The 19,853-nt window shown below is 45.3% G+C and overlaps 1 long non-coding RNA gene across 1 annotated transcript; it reads right to left on the bottom strand.

The window, feature by feature from the left end:
- Nucleotides 1-15,333: 15,333 nt before the first annotated feature.
- Nucleotides 15,334-17,143, bottom strand: LOC139830953 (uncharacterized). The gene is made up of 2 exons (XR_011744501.1): nt 16,877-17,143; nt 15,334-15,612 (listed from the first exon to the last, which is right to left on the bottom strand). It is a non-coding gene; the product is annotated as an uncharacterized lncRNA (long non-coding RNA).
- Nucleotides 17,144-19,853: the final 2,710 nt, after the last annotated feature.

The following is a 19,853-nucleotide window of genomic DNA, read 5'->3' as shown; positions in this document are numbered from 1 at the left end:
GGCTTCACCCAACGCGCCGGTGTCGACTACGGTGAGACTTTAAGTCCCGCCGTCAAGCCGGCGACTGTTAGGACCGTTTTGTCCATTGCCGTCGCTCAAGACTGGCCGGTCCATCAGCTCGACATCAACAATGCCTTTCTACATGGTACTCTCGTCGAGACTGTCTATTGTGCACAACCGTCAGGGTTCGTTGATGCTTCCCAGCCCGACCATGTATGCCACCTCAACAAGTCTCTCTATGGGCTTAAGCAGGCGCCGCGAGCTTGGTACAGCCGCTTCGCCGACCATCTTCTACGACTTGGATTTGTTGGTTCCCGTGCAGACCCCTCTCTGTTTATCTACACACGCAACACGGAGACGCTTTACCTGCTGTTATATGTTGACGATATTGTGCTGACAGCCTCTTCTGAGCAGCTCCTTCGACACACCATCACAGCTCTGGAGCGCGAGTTCTCTCTCAAGGACCTTGGAGCATTACACAATTTTCTTGGTGTTGCTGTTACGCGCTCTCCTACTGGCATGTTCCTGATGGGATTCGTAGCATAGAAAACAAAACTTTTCCTACCGCAAGAACGAATAACAAGCCAAGATCCAATCTAGTAGATGGTAGCAACGAGATGAAGATGAGACTAACCCTCGAAGATTTCCAAAGCCTACGAGATTAGATCTCGTTGTTGATGTAGTCGATCACTTGCCGCTTGCAAAAGCGCGTAGAAGATCTTGACGGTGCCACAAACGGGCAGCACCTTCGTACTCGGTCACACGTTCGGTGTTGATGACGACGTCCTTCTCCCCGTTCCAGCGGGCAGCGGAAGTAGTAGATCCTCCTCGGAATCCCGACAGCACGACGGCGTGGTGGCGGTGGTGGTGGAGATCTCCGGCAGGGCTTCGCCGTAAGCGCTGCGGGAGAAGAAGGAGGAGGGAGAAGCTAGGGTTTGGGAGAGAGGGGGTGGCTAGGGGCGCCGGCCAGGGGGGCCCTTTGGTGGTGCGGCCAGGTGTAGCCAGCCCCTCCCTCTCCCCCTCATTATATAGGTGGAATCCCTAGGGTTTGCCCAAAGATCTGAATAAGACCCCAATTCAAAAACTGCCATATGGACGAAACCTAGGGGAACAAGGACTGCTCCCTTTCCCCCTTTATGTGGCCGGCCAAGGAGGTGGAGTCCACCATGGACTCCACCTTCCCACTTGGTTGGCTGGTTAGGGTTGGTGGAGTCCTTCCGGGACTCCACCTTCCATGGTGATTTCTTCCGGAAGATTCTAGAACATTCTAGCGCCTTCCATAAATGCACCGGATCATTTTCCAAACTTGGAAAGTGACTTCCTATATATGAATCTTATTCTCCGAACCATTCCGGACCTCCTCGTGATGTCCTGGATCCCATCCGAGACTCCGAACAACATTCGAACTCCATTCCATATTCCATATCTACTTAAAACGACATCAAACCTTAAGTGTGTCACCCTACGGTTCGTGAACTATGCAGACATGGTCGAGACTCCTCTCTGACCAATAACCAATAGCGGGATCTGGAGATCCATAATGGCTCCCACACATTCAACGATAACTTAGTGATCAAATGAACCAATTACATAAAATACCGATTCCCTTTGTCACGCGATACTTTACTTGCCCGAGGTTCGATCATCGGTATCTCCATACCTTGTTCAACCTCGTTACCGACAAGTACTCTTTACTCGTACCGTGGTATGTCATCTCTTGTGATCTTAATCACATGCTTGCAAGCTAATCAGACGACATTCCACCGAGAGGGCCCAGAGTATATCTATCCGTCATCGGGATGGACAAATCCCACTCTTGATCCATATGCTTCAACTCACACTTTCCGAATACTTAATCCCATCTTTATAACCACCCATTTACGCAGTGGCGTTTGATGTAATCAAAGCATCCTTCCGGTGTAAGTGATTTACATGATCTCATGGTCGAAGGATTTAGGTAACTATGTATCGAAAGTTTATAGCAAGTTGAACTTAATGACTTGATCTTATGCTATGCTTACTATGGGTGTGTCCATCACATCATTCACCTAATGATATGATCTTGTTATTAATAACATCCGATGTTCATGATCAGGAAACCATGATCATCTATTAATCAACAAGCTAGTTAAATGAGAGGCTTACTAGGGACTCTGGTTGTTTACACAACACACATGTATCAATGTTTCCGGTTAATACAATTATAGCATGGAGTGTAAACATTTATCATGAACACTAAGATATAACAATAACTATTTAATTATTGCCTCTCGGGCATATCTCCAACAGTCTCCCACTTGCACTAGAGTCAATAATCTAGTTTACATATGTAAAGATATAACACCTTGGCCTTCTGGTGCTTATCATGTTTTGCTCACGGGAGAGGTTTCAGTCAACGGATCTGACATGCTCAGAAACGTATGTATTTTGCAATTCATTTGCGTCTCAACGCATCACTCATTTTCCAAATGAGTCGGCATTAATCATATATGTTCAGTCTTCTGGTGGAATCTTAATTCCGCGGTATGAAATATGTCACTAATATTGTCACACACAATATAGCTTCAAGGTTCTGACACTTTCGGAACTACACCAAGTTCTCAAAGAACTTCTTGAATTTAACATCCTCAGTCATTGTCAAACCAATGACATACTCTGCCTCCGTTTGTAGAATCCGTCACAATATTTAGAACTCATCTAAATCTAGCATTGTGCTACCTTCTAATGAACACTTAGCCTAATTGAGATTTGAAATTTATTTTTATATGTGACCAAACTAATATCAGTGCAACACCTTACAGTGATTTGTTTGTCGTTTTCCCATACACCACCTACGATGAGCTACCTCCGATCCTCCCAAACCCTCCACCCCAGCCACCCATGCCTCAGCCTAACCCCCAGCCACCCACGCCTCCGCCTAACCCACCTCCACCTCCCCCTCCTCCCGTGGTACTGGCTCCGGTTGGCCCTCCCCTTGCCGAGAATACTCACAATATGTACACTCGTGGCAAACGTGGTATGTCTCAGCCTGTTGATCGCCTTAATCTGCATGTTGATGTTCTTAGTCCGCTTCCAAAAAGCTACCGTGGTGCTCTGAAGGATCCTCACTGGCATGCTGCAATGGTCGATGAATTTACAGCCCTGCAAAATAATCGGACATGGGATCTTGTGCCCAGACCACCTGGAGCTAATATTGTTTCTGGCAAATGGATATTTCGTCATAAGCTCAAACCAGATGGCTCCTTAGACTGGTACAAAGCACGTTGGGTGCTCCGGGGCTTCACCCAACGCGCCGGTGTCGACTACGGTGAGACTTTAAGTCCCGCCGTCAAGCCGGCGACTGTTAGGACCGTTTTGTCCATTGCCGTCGCTCAAGACTGGCCGGTCCATCAGCTCGACATCAACAATGCCTTTCTACATGGTACTCTCGTCGAGACTGTCTATTGTGCACAACCGTCAGGGTTCGTTGATGCTTCCCAGCCCGACCATGTATGCCACCTCAACAAGTCTCTCTATGGGCTTAAGCAGGCGCCGCGAGCTTGGTACAGCCGCTTCGCCGACCATCTTCTACGACTTGGATTTGTTGGTTCCCGTGCAGACCCCTCTCTGTTTATCTACACACGCAACACGGAGACGCTTTACCTGCTGTTATATGTTGACGATATTGTGCTGACAGCCTCTTCTGAGCAGCTCCTTCGACACACCATCACAGCTCTGGAGCGCGAGTTCTCTCTCAAGGACCTTGGAGCATTACACAATTTTCTTGGTGTTGCTGTTACGCGCTCTCCTACTGGCATGTTCCTGATGGGATTCGTAGCATAGAAAACAAAACTTTTCCTACCGCAAGAACGAATAACAAGCCAAGATCCAATCTAGTAGATGGTAGCAACGAGATGAAGATGAGACTAACCCTCGAAGATTTCCAAAGCCTACGAGATTAGATCTCGTTGTTGATGTAGTCGATCACTTGCCGCTTGCAAAAGCGCGTAGAAGATCTTGACGGTGCCACAAACGGGCAGCACCTTCGTACTCGGTCACACGTTCGGTGTTGATGACGACGTCCTTCTCCCCGTTCCAGCGGGCAGCGGAAGTAGTAGATCCTCCTCGGAATCCCGACAGCACGACGGCGTGGTGGCGGTGGTGGTGGAGATCTCCGGCAGGGCTTCGCCGTAAGCGCTGCGGGAGAAGAAGGAGGAGGGAGAAGCTAGGGTTTGGGAGAGAGGGGGTGGCTAGGGGCGCCGGCCAGGGGGGCCCTTTGGTGGTGCGGCCAGGTGTAGCCAGCCCCTCCCTCTCCCCCTCATTATATAGGTGGAATCCCTAGGGTTTGCCCAAAGATCTGAATAAGACCCCAATTCAAAAACTGCCATATGGACGAAACCTAGGGGAACAAGGACTGCTCCCTTTCCCCCTTTATGTGGCCGGCCAAGGAGGTGGAGTCCACCATGGACTCCACCTTCCCACTTGGTTGGCTGGTTAGGGTTGGTGGAGTCCTTCCGGGACTCCACCTTCCATGGTGATTTCTTCCGGAAGATTCTAGAACATTCTAGCGCCTTCCATAAATGCACCGGATCATTTTCCAAACTTGGAAAGTGACTTCCTATATATGAATCTTATTCTCCGAACCATTCCGGACCTCCTCGTGATGTCCTGGATCCCATCCGAGACTCCGAACAACATTCGAACTCCATTCCATATTCCATATCTACTTAAAACGACATCAAACCTTAAGTGTGTCACCCTACGGTTCGTGAACTATGCAGACATGGTCGAGACTCCTCTCTGACCAATAACCAATAGCGGGATCTGGAGATCCATAATGGCTCCCACACATTCAACGATAACTTAGTGATCAAATGAACCAATTACATAAAATACCGATTCCCTTTGTCACGCGATACTTTACTTGCCCGAGGTTCGATCATCGGTATCTCCATACCTTGTTCAACCTCGTTACCGACAAGTACTCTTTACTCGTACCGTGGTATGTCATCTCTTGTGATCTTAATCACATGCTTGCAAGCTAATCAGACGACATTCCACCGAGAGGGCCCAGAGTATATCTATCCGTCATCGGGATGGACAAATCCCACTCTTGATCCATATGCTTCAACTCACACTTTCCGAATACTTAATCCCATCTTTATAACCACCCATTTACGCAGTGGCGTTTGATGTAATCAAAGCATCCTTCCGGTGTAAGTGATTTACATGATCTCATGGTCGAAGGATTTAGGTAACTATGTATCGAAAGTTTATAGCAAGTTGAACTTAATGACTTGATCTTATGCTATGCTTACTATGGGTGTGTCCATCACATCATTCACCTAATGATATGATCTTGTTATTAATAACATCCGATGTTCATGATCAGGAAACCATGATCATCTATTAATCAACAAGCTAGTTAAATGAGAGGCTTACTAGGGACTCTGGTTGTTTACACAACACACATGTATCAATGTTTCCGGTTAATACAATTATAGCATGGAGTGTAAACATTTATCATGAACACTAAGATATAACAATAACTATTTAATTATTGCCTCTCGGGCATATCTCCAACAGTCTCCCACTTGCACTAGAGTCAATAATCTAGTTTACATATGTAAAGATATAACACCTTGGCCTTCTGGTGCTTATCATGTTTTGCTCACGGGAGAGGTTTCAGTCAACGGATCTGACATGCTCAGAAACGTATGTATTTTGCAATTCATTTGCGTCTCAACGCATCACTCATTTTCCAAATGAGTCGGCATTAATCATATATGTTCAGTCTTCTGGTGGAATCTTAATTCCGCGGTATGAAATATGTCACTAATATTGTCACACACAATATAGCTTCAAGGTTCTGACACTTTCGGAACTACACCAAGTTCTCAAAGAACTTCTTGAATTTAACATCCTCAGTCATTGTCAAACCAATGACATACTCTGCCTCCGTTTGTAGAATCCGTCACAATATTTAGAACTCATCTAAATCTAGCATTGTGCTACCTTCTAATGAACACTTAGCCTAATTGAGATTTGAAATTTATTTTTATATGTGACCAAACTAATATCAGTGCAACACCTTACAGTGATTTGTTTGTCGTTTTCCCATACAAAATTAATATTCTTGGTTCTTCTAAAGCACTCAGGGATATTCTTACTGTTGTCCAATGATCATCACATGAATCATTCTGGTATATGCTCCTAACTCTTTAGAGCACAGGACATCTGATTGTGTACATATTATTCGTGATCTAAAATCACTCATGTGTTTTTACTCATTGAGTGTCAGATACACTCAAGTCTTGTTAAACCTTCACATGAAAAGAACACCTTTTTAATATTTTTATATTGAACTACTTCAATATTCATTCTATGTACTTTGATTTAAACTTATTATGCGTTTCAATATATCTTCATAGATGTTGACGCTAAATATGTTTCAGTCCATATCCTTTCATTGAAGTTAATTCTCAATGAAACCTTTTAATCACATCAAGTACATGATTACATTATTTATAATCAACGATATGTCATCTACATAAAGTATTATAAACATGTCTCAGCGCTCCCACTTAATTTCTTGCAAATGCAAGTATCTTCATCGTTTCTGATGAAATCAAAACTCTTTGATTATTTCATCCGGTGAAGATTCCAACTCCGTGATACTCACTTCATCCAGTGAAGTTTGTATACCTTTCTAGTATTCTACGGATTAGCAAAACTCTCAGTTGTATCTTGTATACACCTTCAATACATACTTCTGTTAAGTAATTTATTTTGCCATCCTACTAGCATATCTCATAATAGAAATATGAAGTGATTACTAGAACAATCCGTATAGACTATAAGCATCGCTGCTGAAGATCTAATCTTATCGCAGTCAACTCTTTGAACTTTGTCATAAACAATCTTTTGACAAGTCGAGCTTCTTCAAGGATATTCCATCCAAGTCCATCAATTTTATAGATCCATTTACTTTCAAAAAGTATTCACCTATCTTGGATTTTATGGCGTATAGCCATTTTAACGGAGTCAGGGCCCATCATAGCTTCTTTGTATGTAGTTGGTTTACCATTGTTCAAAATCAATCATTTGTTCACAAATCATTTATTTGATCACAAATTAAACCATACCTACAAGGTTCAATAGGTACTTCGATCTCCATGACTATAACACTTTGTAGACATGGGAGCCATGATCATCGTGGCCGCTTCCAGAACCATTTCCGATGCTGCGCTACTCTGATCATCATGCTCAGGTTCATCAACCTTATCAAGTTCTATTGTCCTCCCACTCAAATACTTCGCTAGAAACAATTTCTTGGAAATAAGAAACATCGACAAACACTTTTGTCTTTGACTTCATAGTGGAAAGAATTCCCAATTTGTTCTCTGGGATAACCAACAAAGACATTCATCCGATTTTGGTTGTAAACTTATTTACTTATGCTATGCATACCAAAATTTAAGAAAGGACTATTAGGGTTTATACCCATGCCATAACTCGTATGGTGTCATTTCAACGGATTATGATGATGCTCTATTTAGTGTAAAAGCGGTAGTCTCTAAAGCATAATCCACAAAAATATAATGGCGTCAATTTATTTTATCTCATCATTAACCCAACAAGTTTTGGATACGTCTCTCGGATACTCCATCATCACTATGATACTCCAAGAAACGTGAGTTGTAGAACAATTTCATAACTCTCTTAGATGTTCGCTAAAACTCGTAATTCAAATATTTTCACCATGATCCAATCATAGATATTTGACTTTTCTATTACGATGATTTCCACTTCATGCTGAAATTTATTTGAATCTATTCAAATGTTTCAAACTTCTTCCTTATTGAATAAATATATCCTTATATATACACTCAATTCATTGTTGGAAGTTTTCATGAAGTAGAAGAATCTCCCGCACACAACTATGCCCAGTGAACCACATACATCATCATGTATGTTTCCACTAAGTTAGTTGCCCATTCAACTCTTGGCCTATGAACGGTATTTCAGTCATTTTCTTTAGAAAAGATTTGCAAGTGCCAAACGATTCAAAAATCAAATGACTCCAAAAATCCATTTTCATGGAGTTTCTTCATGCGTTCCTTTCTAACATGACCTAAATTGCGGTTCCACAAAAAAGTGGAATTCAAATCATTTGCCCTATGGCATTTTAGCGTCAGTGTTATGCATGTGTGTTTCACCATTAAGATTTATAATAACTTATCCATCGTACATGGAGCAAGGCCACAATTTTAACAACTCATTGTTTTCATTTGACCAGAGCAAAATAACAATTATTAAGTTCTTTATTATAAATCTGAAGGGCTAGGTAGAATGCCAACGACGAACATAATAACACTTTATTTTGTTCCAGACGTGCATTATTACCACATTCCTTATCAGTCACTTAGGCCATTGTATTCTTGTATTGCGTTGTGTTGTATGACATCTCATACCAACCAATATGGTACAAATACCCAAGAACTTCATTGTGTGACCAATCAAAGAATACATTCATAACATGTATATCATCTATATACACCTGAGCTAGACTTTCTAGTCTTTTCTTTCTTTTCTGCCAAAAACTTTTGTAGTTTCTCTTTTGGCTTTCCTCATATTTCAGAAAACACTTCAACATCAATAACTTCTAGGTTTGTTGGTCAATTACCAATAACCTTGAGGTTCTTACTTTGAAGTTGATCATCATATGACAAGTGTTCCGGATTTCACTATTAGTAACCTTTTAATGTGATGAACAATTTCACTCATAATTTTTATCCATCAAATCATGACGTCTTTCCGAGACCATGTCTGTACATGCTAGGCTCGTCAAGTTTAACCTCAGTATTCGCATGTGCAAATCTGGCTTGCACCCATTGTATGCACACGTAGAATTTATAACACCCGATCATCACGTGATGCTTCGAAATGACGAGTCTTAGCAACGGTGCATACTAAGGACGACCACTTCATGGATATTTGAATATCGTTAGTGCCCAACTAGTTGGAGGATCGGGACGCCTAGCGTCTTCAACCTTCATACATTCCCATAAAACTTATGAGTTTATGTAGTCTCACTAAATTATATTCTATCATCTTGTAACAAGGTCTTAGATATCACATATATCTCACACCTTGCTTATTTCTGAAAACAAACTTTCCAGCTCCTTACTTTTCAAACGGATTTGAACTTCAAGTTTCACGGAGACAAGATGATTTTAGGTACTTATTGAAACCATTGCTCTAAAGTGAGTTTTACCAAAAGTTTGCAATAGGACTTAATCATTACTTGATTCTTTAACAATACGGCACCAGTCCGTGAAGTTTCTTGTCAGACTTAACAGTATTTCTATCTCAATTATAAGACTAGCGCATGGTAGATAACGGATGCCAATTCTACAAATTTAATTCAAAATACTATTTAGACTATGTTCATGATAATTAGTTCAAGTTTTAATCTAATTACTAATGAACTCCCACTTAATACAACATCCCTCATAGTTGTTTAGTGGCACACGATCCATATCCACTACACCAAAACCGATCATCACGTGAGATGATGTAGCTTCAATGGTGAACATCAACATGTTGATCATATCATCCATATGACTCGTGTTCAACCTTTCAGTTTCCTGTGTTCCGAGGCCATGTCTGTACATGCTAGGCTCGTCAAGCAAACCCAAGTATTTCCGCGTGTGCAACATGGCTTACACCCGTTGTATGTGAACGTAGAATCTATCACATCCGATCATCACGAGATGCTTCAAAACGACGAACTGTAGCAACGGTGCATACGAGGGGAGAACACTTTATTATCTTGATATTAATGTGAGGGATCATCTTATAATGCTACCGTCGCGATCTAAGCAAGATAAGATGCATAAAGGATTAACATCACATGCAATTCATAATGTAATATGATATGGCCCTTTTGTCTTTGCGCCTTTGATCTTCATCTCCAAAGCACGGACATGATCTCCATCATCAACGGGCATGATCTCCATCATCGTCGGCGTAGCGTCAAGGTCCATGGCGCCGTCTTCATGGTTGTTCACCACATGTAGCAACTATTACAACTACTTTGAAATAATACTACTACATGAAATATAAAGACAACCATAAGGCTCCTGCCGATTGCCACAATACAATAATGATCATCTCATACATATTCATCATCACATCATGGCCATATCACATCACCAAACCCTGCAAAAACAAGTTAGACGCCTCTAATTTGGTTTGCATATTTTACGTGGTTTAGGGTTTCCGAGTGAGATCCAATCTACCTACGAACATGAACCACAACGGTGATACTAGCATTGGCAATAGAAAGAGTAAATTGAATCTTCACTATGGTGAGAGAGACAGACACCCGCAAAGCCACTTATGCAATACAAGTTGCATGTCGAGCGTGGAGCAAATCTCATGAACGCGGTCATGTAAAGTTAGCCCGGGCCGCTTCATCCCACCATCCCGCAAGATGCAAAGTACACTAACTAAAGACAACAAAAGCATCAACGCCCACAAAACCATTGTGTTCTACTCGTGCAACCAATCTATGCATAGACACGGCTCTGATACCACTGAAGGGATTCGTAGCATAGAAAACAAAACTTTTCCTACCGCAAGAACGAATAACAAGCCAAGATCCAATCTAGTAGATGGTAGCAACGAGATGAAGATGAGACTAACCCTCGAAGATTTCCAAAGCCTACGAGATTAGATCTCATTGTTGATGTAGTCGATCACTTGCCGCTTGCAAAAGCGCGTAGAAGATCTTGACGGTGCCACAAACGGGCAGCACCTCCGTACTCGGTCACACGTTCGGTGTTGATGACGACGTCCTTCTCCCCGTTCCAGCGGGCAGCGGAAGTAGTAGATCCTCCTCGGAATCCCGACAGCACGACGGCGTGGTGGCGGTGGTGGTGGAGATCTCCGGCAGGGCTTCGCCGTAAGCGCTGCGGGAGAAGAAGGTGGAGGGAGAAGCTAGGGTTTGGGAGAGAGGGGGTGGCTAGGGGCGCCGGCCAGGGGGTGTGACGCCCCGGAACCGGTACCATGAGGATTCCAACGAACCCGCCGAAATCCGCACGATATCGATTCAGAGACGCCCTCCGACACGACGTGCGCGACGAATCACACACGTGATGCCAGAGGAATTAACACGAGCGGTAACATTACAACAAGTTTACAATAAAGCCCACAAGAAACATATATTACAACAACGACTCCAACGAGTCAAGATACAAATATACAATACAAAGATCCAAATCGTACAGAAGATCGAATACGTCCGAGTACGGACAAGATACAAATTGGACTAAGAGTCCTGAAGATAACCAGTGGCGTCCATAACCCTGCCCAGGCCAAGCCGGAAGGGTAACCTCGCTAACGTCGTCTTCATCGAACATAACTTCATACCTGCCCGGTTATGTCCCAAAGAAGCAGCAATAAGTACAGGTTCGTACTTAACAAGACTTCAAGACGTATAAGCATTCGTCAACCAGTCGTCCTTTGTACTTGAGGCACGCAGGGGACTTAGAGGACGCAAGAGGAACGTCATAGGCAGTATGGTGGGGTTAAGCAGCAGCGCGCAAGCACTAAAAAAACCTATAGAGACACTCTACAACAGTCGTCTATCAGAGAAGGTGAGAGAGCGCATAAGCTAGCAGTTCTATACTCTGCAAACATAACACAGCCGATGTGTTCCCCCCTCGCAAGGAAGTACTTACAAAGGCACTCACACGGTTGACAAGTTTTAACCATTTATTATTTAAGTTGTTCTATCTTACTATGCAAGTTATTAGTATTGAAACAACAGGTGTAAGTTGTCTATGGTCGAGTCATATAATTTCAAGTCGTCCATAACCGCAGACGCGGCTTATCGATAAGATTGTAACCCTGCAGGGGTGCCCAAATGTGCCCACACGCACGATCGATCCACTTGCGACAGGTGGATATCACGACTCGCACTCTCCTTCACGACAACAATGTCCAGGAAGCCACCTAACTAAGTTAACCCGTATCGAAGTCCGGCCGTGCTCCGAAGCGGACTTAGCTGTTGCGAGAACGGCTTTCGGATGGAAACAGTGCCCGCAGGGTGAATCCATCCTCAGCAATACGTACCGCGCCTACGAGCGTGCAAGAGACAACGGGGTTACAAGGCAACAAGGCTTCCCCAAAAGTAACATCATATCATCTGACCACAAAGAAACATGCTTGCACGCCCGGGAGAAACAAAGCATTACGAAACTAATTGTGGCCACTGGACAAAGCTGTAGATTCCGGCAGTGGTCGAGGGGAGACCCGGTAAGCATACCCACGTGTGGTTAGAGCACTCAGTCTCGGAACAGATAACAAGAACTCGGGGTCCTAGGTTATTTAGGAAACACAAGTGAGCCGTCACAAAACGATCAGCTGACCCACCGATGCCTCCGCTAAGCAACTATTAACAAGTAACCATGATGCCCTCAACAAATAACCCGATAAGATAGCAATAACGGTAACGAGATAAAACAGCACTAGCATGCACTACGACTCGCAAGGCAGACCCGATAACCAAATAACAGCTGTAGGAGGTGGTGGTGGCAATATAGGCTGCTTGAGGTAACAAGTGGATAGGACACGTGAAAAGAACGCAACTCAAGGCTAGCATAAGAGAGAAGGCAAAATAAAATAGGTGAGCGACTCCTGCAGAGACAGGAGTATAGGAAATGCTTGCCTGTTAAAACTTGCCGAGGAACATCCGGAGAACTCGTCGTATCTCACCACACCACTTCGCGATCCTATCCGGGAAGAAGCAAATGCTGGAACACACATCGGATGCAAAACTTACTACTACGGAAGAAGAACCGGCATGCTCAAGATATGGTATGCATGCATGACATGGCAAACATGATGCGGCGATGCAACTTATATCCAATTAAGCGGAATCGGAATCCGGACAAACAATTATTAGGTTCAAGTTGTTTTACTACCCCGCAATTTAAATGTTGATTAACATGGCAACACATGGCATGGGTGAGCTACGGCAAAATTAAATGGAACCGGGATAAAATAACATTCCCGCACAATCCCATATTTAATTATTAGGTGTAACGCTATTTACCCCTGAACACCCACATATGCGATGCAACAAGATGATATGCGATGCAAACATGTATGAAAGATGCAACAGGATCAAAATAGCACATTTAGAAAATAGGGCTTATGGTCGGGGTCTCACGGTACCGGAACAAAAGTGGTCGCCGGGGCGGAGTGGAAGCGGCGGGAGTCGCCGACGTCGAGGAAGTAGTCGAAGCCGGGGTCATCGGATCCATGTCGTCGTCTTCGTGTTGAAGCGGAAGTAGTCGATGCGTCGGACGCCGGGAAGTAGACCTTGGCGGTGAGGCGTCGGTGAAACCAGCGCGGTTGTTGATGTCGAACTTGAATCGGCGCCGAGGTCGGAGAAGCACTTGTCGGAGAGGCGGCGTCGGTGAAGGGGTAGTGGTCGCGTCGGATAGATTGTCTGACAAAACGGACGCGGTCGCCGGAAAGATCGGAGGCCAAAATCATGTGGACATTTTGTTGAACACTTGGCGGCTGCCCAAAACGCGGGACAAAAATCTGGACAAAAAGATGTGCCGCTGCTGTGCACGGAAAATAGTGGAACTGCTGCCGCTGGGCGTGCGCTGCGCAGGTGGCGGGGCCGGGCGACGTGGAGGAGCTGGCGCGGCGTGCGACGCGCGCTGGCTCGGTGCGTGCGGGCGGGCGCGGGAGCTGGGGCCGGGCGGCTCGGCTTGGCGCGCTGGCGCGGGAGGGATCAGGCGCGCGTGCGGCGACGTGGCGACGGGAGCGGCTCGGTGGCGTGGCGGCTAGCGGCCAAGGCGGGCGGGAATCGTACGCGCGCGCGGCTGGCGAGGCGCGGCGACCGAGGCGGGCTAGAGCGACTCTCGCGCGCGCGGCGACAAGTGGAAAAAGGCGGCGCGACGAGCGGAACTCACCGGCAACAAAATTGGAAAGATTTGGGTAGAAATTGCGGAAGGAACAAGAGGAAAAAGATGGAGAATTTTGGATCTCAGATCTGAAATTTTGGGGGAAGGTGGAGGCTAGGGTTTTGGGGAGGAGGAAGAAGGGAGGGGAGCTGCCCTTAAATAGGCCAAGGTGGTAGGTGGGCTTGGGATAGTTTTGGGCCAAAACTTTGTCAGGCTTTCGCCGCTTTTATTTAGCAAACGATAAAATAATTTTGGCACAACATTTTATTTAAAGTAACGGACCGGAAAATAGATTCGGTTTTGATTTTAGAAATTAAGAAAAGAGCGGGGTGGCTTTATAATTCGCCGGGGTATTTTAATAAAACAAAATAGGGTTTTTCGGAAAATAATTTTCGCGGTTGAAAATATGCCAGAAAAATATGCATGATGACGTCACGATGACGCGAAAAACAAAACAACAAACAAATCTAATTTGGAATATTTTCCGGGACGTTACAAATGACACCACTAACAAGGAACCTCGCCCCGAGGTTCCACGTCCAGGTACGGGGGAGAGAGGTGCATTATCGGATCTTCCGGCGGCGTGGCGATCTTCTCGACACCACTAACAAGAGTTGTTGCTCCATGTAAAACGGTCGACACCACTGACAAGAAGTCGCTGTTCCGCTGTTGATGATGCGCTTCCGTCGGGATCCTCCGAAGATCGGACCTAATAGGGTAAGGCAAAGATCGTCCAACCCACGTCGGAACCTAAGACTCAGAAAACTCAGATAAGAGAGAAGACTCAAAACTCGCATAGGTAAGATGAGAAAGAATGGGGATAAGGAGAAAAATTCAGAGCTAATCAGATCTATCCAACGAATTTCAGAAAATAGTTTTTGACACACTAACTCAACGGCCGTTGGCAAGGTTATCCTACAGGCTGGACCAGTGGGGTACCGTCAACCTGAGGCTCTGATACCAACTTGTGAGGTATCGACAACCTGAGCTCTGATACCAACTTGTGGGGTACCGTCAACCTGAGGCTCTGATACCAACTTGTGAGGTATCGACAACCTGGCTCTGATACCAAGTCTGTAAGCCCCAGGAGTAGGAAAATCCAGAGCGCGCAGGTACGAGGGGTTTATGTGCATGAGGTCACTACAAGGGACCGTGAGGTCGCCTCGCATTCCCAAGCTTATGGGTAGGCCAAGCAACAGCTCGACACGCCCATGCACACAACACCCACCTCATAGGCTCACGTTAGGCTTTCCAAGCCTGAGTGCTTCACCTTCCTGTGCACTTCACACATACACGCACGGTGCACAGGATACAAGGGTAGAATACAGATTCAATATCACAACATGACCATCTACGACACAAAAGATGGAAATAAAGTTCATATATAGCAACGCTCTACCGAGCAAGATCCAAATGACACTCAAAAGGGAAACATATCCCAACAGTACATCATACATAGAGGTAGCAAATAGTCTGAGTACAGACAAGATCCAAATTGGACTAAGAGTCCTGAAGATAACCAAGCGGGATCCATAACCAACAAGCCACAGGCTGCTGCCTTAGGAACGATCCTGCTACGCGATGAAGTCGTCGTCCGTGAACTCGACAAAGTAGCCTCCTGCGTACTGCTCATCATCTGTCGTACCTGTTTGTCGAAAAGCGGGTTCCGGAAAAAGAGAGAGAAAAACGAGGGTAAGTACCAAATGGCACGTACTTGCGAGACAAGACCAGCTATGCTTGCTGGGGGGCGGTATACACTTCGCCCGGCTATATGTGGAGTTTAGCGGCAGCAAAGCAACTAACCAATAGAGACACGCTACAACATTCGTCTATAAGAGAAGGTGAGAGAGCGCATAATCTAGCAGTTCTATACTCTGCAAACAAAACCCAGCCAATGCGATCCCCCTTAGCCAAGAGGTACTAACAAGGCACTCACACAGTTGACAATTTTATTTAGTATCCATGGAAGTAGTGCTAACTTACTACACAGTTTATTAGCAAATTATTAGCGACAAGATTAGGTGTAAGTTGTCTATGATCGAGTTAAACAGCTCCAAGTCGTCCATAACCGCGGACACGGCTTTCCGAAAAGATTTAACCCTGCAGGGGTGCACCAATGTTACCATACACGCATGCTCGAACCCGCTTAATTACGGCGGAGTCTCACAACAAGACCGTTCCCAGAACTGCAAGAATGCCTAGGGGGGCCACCCGACTAAGCTACCCGTAACGAAGTCCGGCCGTACTCCGAAGCGGACTCAGGGTTTGCGACGGCGGCTAGGCGTGCGAACCACACGCTTTCGCTAAACGTCCCGCGGGGTACAGTACAGAATATAAACACCCGAAGGCAACAGGAAGTAAACACCCGAAGGCAACAGTAAATAAAGCATGGCATACATGGCATAGGCAAATAAAACCAAGGTTGTGGCCCCCTTTTCAACAGACTTGAGAAATGGTAATGGGTGATGGGGGGTCCCGATAAAACCTCCCACGAGTGGTTAGCGTGCTCAGTCTTAGAACAGATAACAAGAACTCGGGTCCTAGGGGACACAAGCGAGACAAAAATCCGATGCTTTCGCAAAGGGGCTCACCGATGCCTCTGCAATATTATTATCCCTTAGCAATTTTAATTGTAACAAAAGTTATCCACTTCATTTTCGAAAAGGTAGTACATGTGTCAACATCCCAACAAGATATCCCGAACATCTCGAGATATCAACAGAAACCCTAAACTCGCCTACGACTCGCAAAGCTGGCAAACAACAAACAATAGGTAGGGCGAGGAGGTGTATCTCGGATATATAGGTAACAGGTGGAATAGGACACGTGACACAACAGAATCGCAACATAGGGATAGCAATAGATCAAAAGAGCATGAAAATGTAAAATAGGTGAAGGGGTGGGCTCGCCTGTCAGATCAGCGGTAGAAGCACAGGCACGATCCTCCTGGGGGTGCTCGTACTCCTGCTCGTACTGCTCTGCGTCGGCGTCTACTCGAGAAGAACCAAATAGCACATACAAGGAAAGTATAGCACCAATCAATACAAGTAAATGCAATGCGCAATATGATGCATGGTGACATGGCAAGATGATATGTGCAAGGCAAAGTTAAGTGGGGTGCTCCAATGTCACATGAAATGATAAACACCCTCACATAACACTTAGTTCATTATTGCAATTTTTAATTGAACAATTCAGGGATGATGTCAATGATGCATGATAATGCAAGATTCGAATTCCTCTCACTTTTCTGATGCATTTAGATATAAAAATTATTGAATTTGGAATTGTAGATTTAAAGATATGAATTATGCCATAATACTCAATTAAATTCAGATTTTAATTATGTCCAATTTTTAATAATCCAAAACCCAAAACAAAGTTCATATTTGGAAAGTACATAAAATTCTGAGCAAGATAGATATAAAGTTTGTTAAATTTGAGTTTCAAAAAGTGCAAAAATAAATAGTTTGAATTGTAGGCAGATTTCAAATTCAGAAAAGAAAAAGGAATTTTGAAATTGGCCAGGATTGGGCGGGAAACATTTTTCACCGGGGTGGTTTTAGACATGGTCGCTGACCAGTGGGGCCCAGAGCCAGGTCAGCCTGCCTGCGTGGCGCGCCAAAAAGTTTGGCTTAAATCGCGCCCGCGGGATTCGATCCCAGGCCGATTCGGTGTGAGACAGAGGAGCTAGCCAGTGCGGTGTGTTACGGTTCATGTCAAGTTACAGGGTGCAGATAAGGTAAAGTGTGCCTCGTGTTTATCTGAAAAACGACACCGCGAACTGAAGACGTGACAGCGCCGGTTACTGTAGACAGTGTTACGCACGGTTTTTAAAGACGTGCTCGTGGCGAATCTAGTAGGTGCTAGGGGGAACTCCGGTGTAGTTGAGCAAGGTGGAGATGCCAAGTTTCGAATGCAACATGTTTGGTGGAAAACGGGGCACGGAGTCGACGGCGACGATTGTCGGAAGACTAGCCCGCGTATCAGCGATGAACTGCGAAACTGAAACCCTTGTTCTGGACCAAACTTTGGATGAGTGTGGCGTCGTCGTTTCTGCGCCGATTTGGATGATTCAACAACCAAGATGTAGCCTGAGGTGCCGTGCATCTAGAGGTACAAACGTTGCAAGCTGAGGTGGACGGTGGCACCGGTGATTCGCCGGAGAAAAAGGGTACCGCGGCAGTGACAAGGTGGCGAGATCTGCTCACGGCACGATCTTGTGTTGACGTGGGCGTCGCGTGCGAGCATCGCCTTGGGATGATGTCAACAGCAAAGGTGTAGCCCGCAGTGCCGTGCATCGACTGGAGCTGACGGCGCGTTCTGGCGAGGTGTGTGTCACCGGCGGCGTTCGTCGGAAAGGCGCCGTGGAGCAGATAAAAGTGCACACTTTCTTTGTTTTTGAAAAACGTTTCCTGCCTCGATCTGTGATACTGGCATGCCGATGAGGTGTATGAGGTGGTGTTGCTCACCCTGGGCTCGCCGAAGAGGAGGGGAAGAAGAGGAGGTTTCGCCGGCGTCGTAGAAGAAGGAGATGGCTGAGGAGGAAGCGGCAAGGGTGGACGGAGACGTAGGAGAAGAAGGTGGCCGGGGTGTAGACGGGCAGAACTCGACGAGGTGGCGTAGATCTTGGCGCTCCGGTTCCGTGAAGATGACGTCGAGGTAGAGGAGGACGTTGCGGTCCGGTTCCACGCCTCAGGTAGGCTCGCCGGAGTCCATGACGTCGACGGTATGGAGGTAGACGGTGGCGCTGTGGCTCAGTAGGTTTTTGGTGGAGTTACAGAGAGGTGGCGGCGCTTGGAGAGGAAAGGAGGTAGAGCAGCTAGGGTTCCAGGAGATGCTGCTGGTGCTTAAAAAGGAAGAAGGAAGACCAGAGGATGGGGCAGGAGGGCGACGTGGAGGTACAGGACGTCGCCATTGCCTGATATGGTGTGAAGAGCCGACGTGTAAAGGTGGAGAGGAGAGAGTCCTCGTACCGATTGAGGTAAGGAGGTATTGGGCCTCCAGGGGGGCTGCGGTGGTGAGAAGGAAAAGAGAGAGTTGGTGGGCTGGTGGGTTAGATTAGATGGGCCAGCCGGTTAGGGTTAGGTTAGTTAGAAAAAGGGTTTAGTTAGGGTTTCTCTTATTTTCTTTCTCTCTTCTTTTCTTCTTTTTATTTTCTGTTTCAAAATAAAAACTGTTTTATGAATTTGGAGAAAAAGGGGTTGGTTGACTATTTGAAGAGGGGAGAATATGAGAAGAAACCACCATGCCACATGTGATGATAAGAAGAAGAATAAAAGAGGGAGTTTATACATAGAGCTTAAAAGGAGGAAAGCTCCATTATTTCATGTGCAAAAAAATTTGTAAAACTTTACAAAATAAACCAACTATTGAGGAGGAGTATCTCCAATTCAAATCAAGTTGGTAAACAAGGTTGAAGAGGAAGGAAGATTAAAGGATACACCAAATTTTTAGAAAAATTTGGCATGACCTTTTTGTATTAGGGTTAAAAGAGGAAGGAGGTTGGGGTTGTTAGCTTTTCCTTGGAACATCACAAGAGTGTGGTGAACCAAGAGAGAGGTAGAGGAAGAACACAAGCAAACAAAAGAAAACCAAAAGCAAAAGCAATTTAGTAAAAACCAAGGTGGTGTAATGCATGAATGCAACATGATAAATGCAAGAAAAGGTAAAAGGAACTATGTATTACTCTTGGGATGTTACAAACGCCCCCCCTTGAAGGAATCGCGCCCCGAGATTCTCAGGAAGAAGAGAAGAAGGACGGGTACTCGGAATGGAGTTGATCTTCCCGTTCCCAAGTTGCTTCTTTATCAGAATGGTGCGACCACTGCACCTTGAGGAACTTGACAGAGTTGTTGCGAGTACGACGTTCAGCTTCATCAAGAA

The sequence above is a fragment of the Lolium perenne genome, chromosome 5 (genome assembly GCF_019359855.2).
Source record: "Lolium perenne isolate Kyuss_39 chromosome 5, Kyuss_2.0, whole genome shotgun sequence".
Taxonomy (NCBI): domain Eukaryota; kingdom Viridiplantae; phylum Streptophyta; class Magnoliopsida; order Poales; family Poaceae; genus Lolium; species Lolium perenne.
The sequence above is the reverse complement of the archived record's forward strand: the minus strand, read 5'-3'. Positions and strand labels throughout refer to the sequence as shown.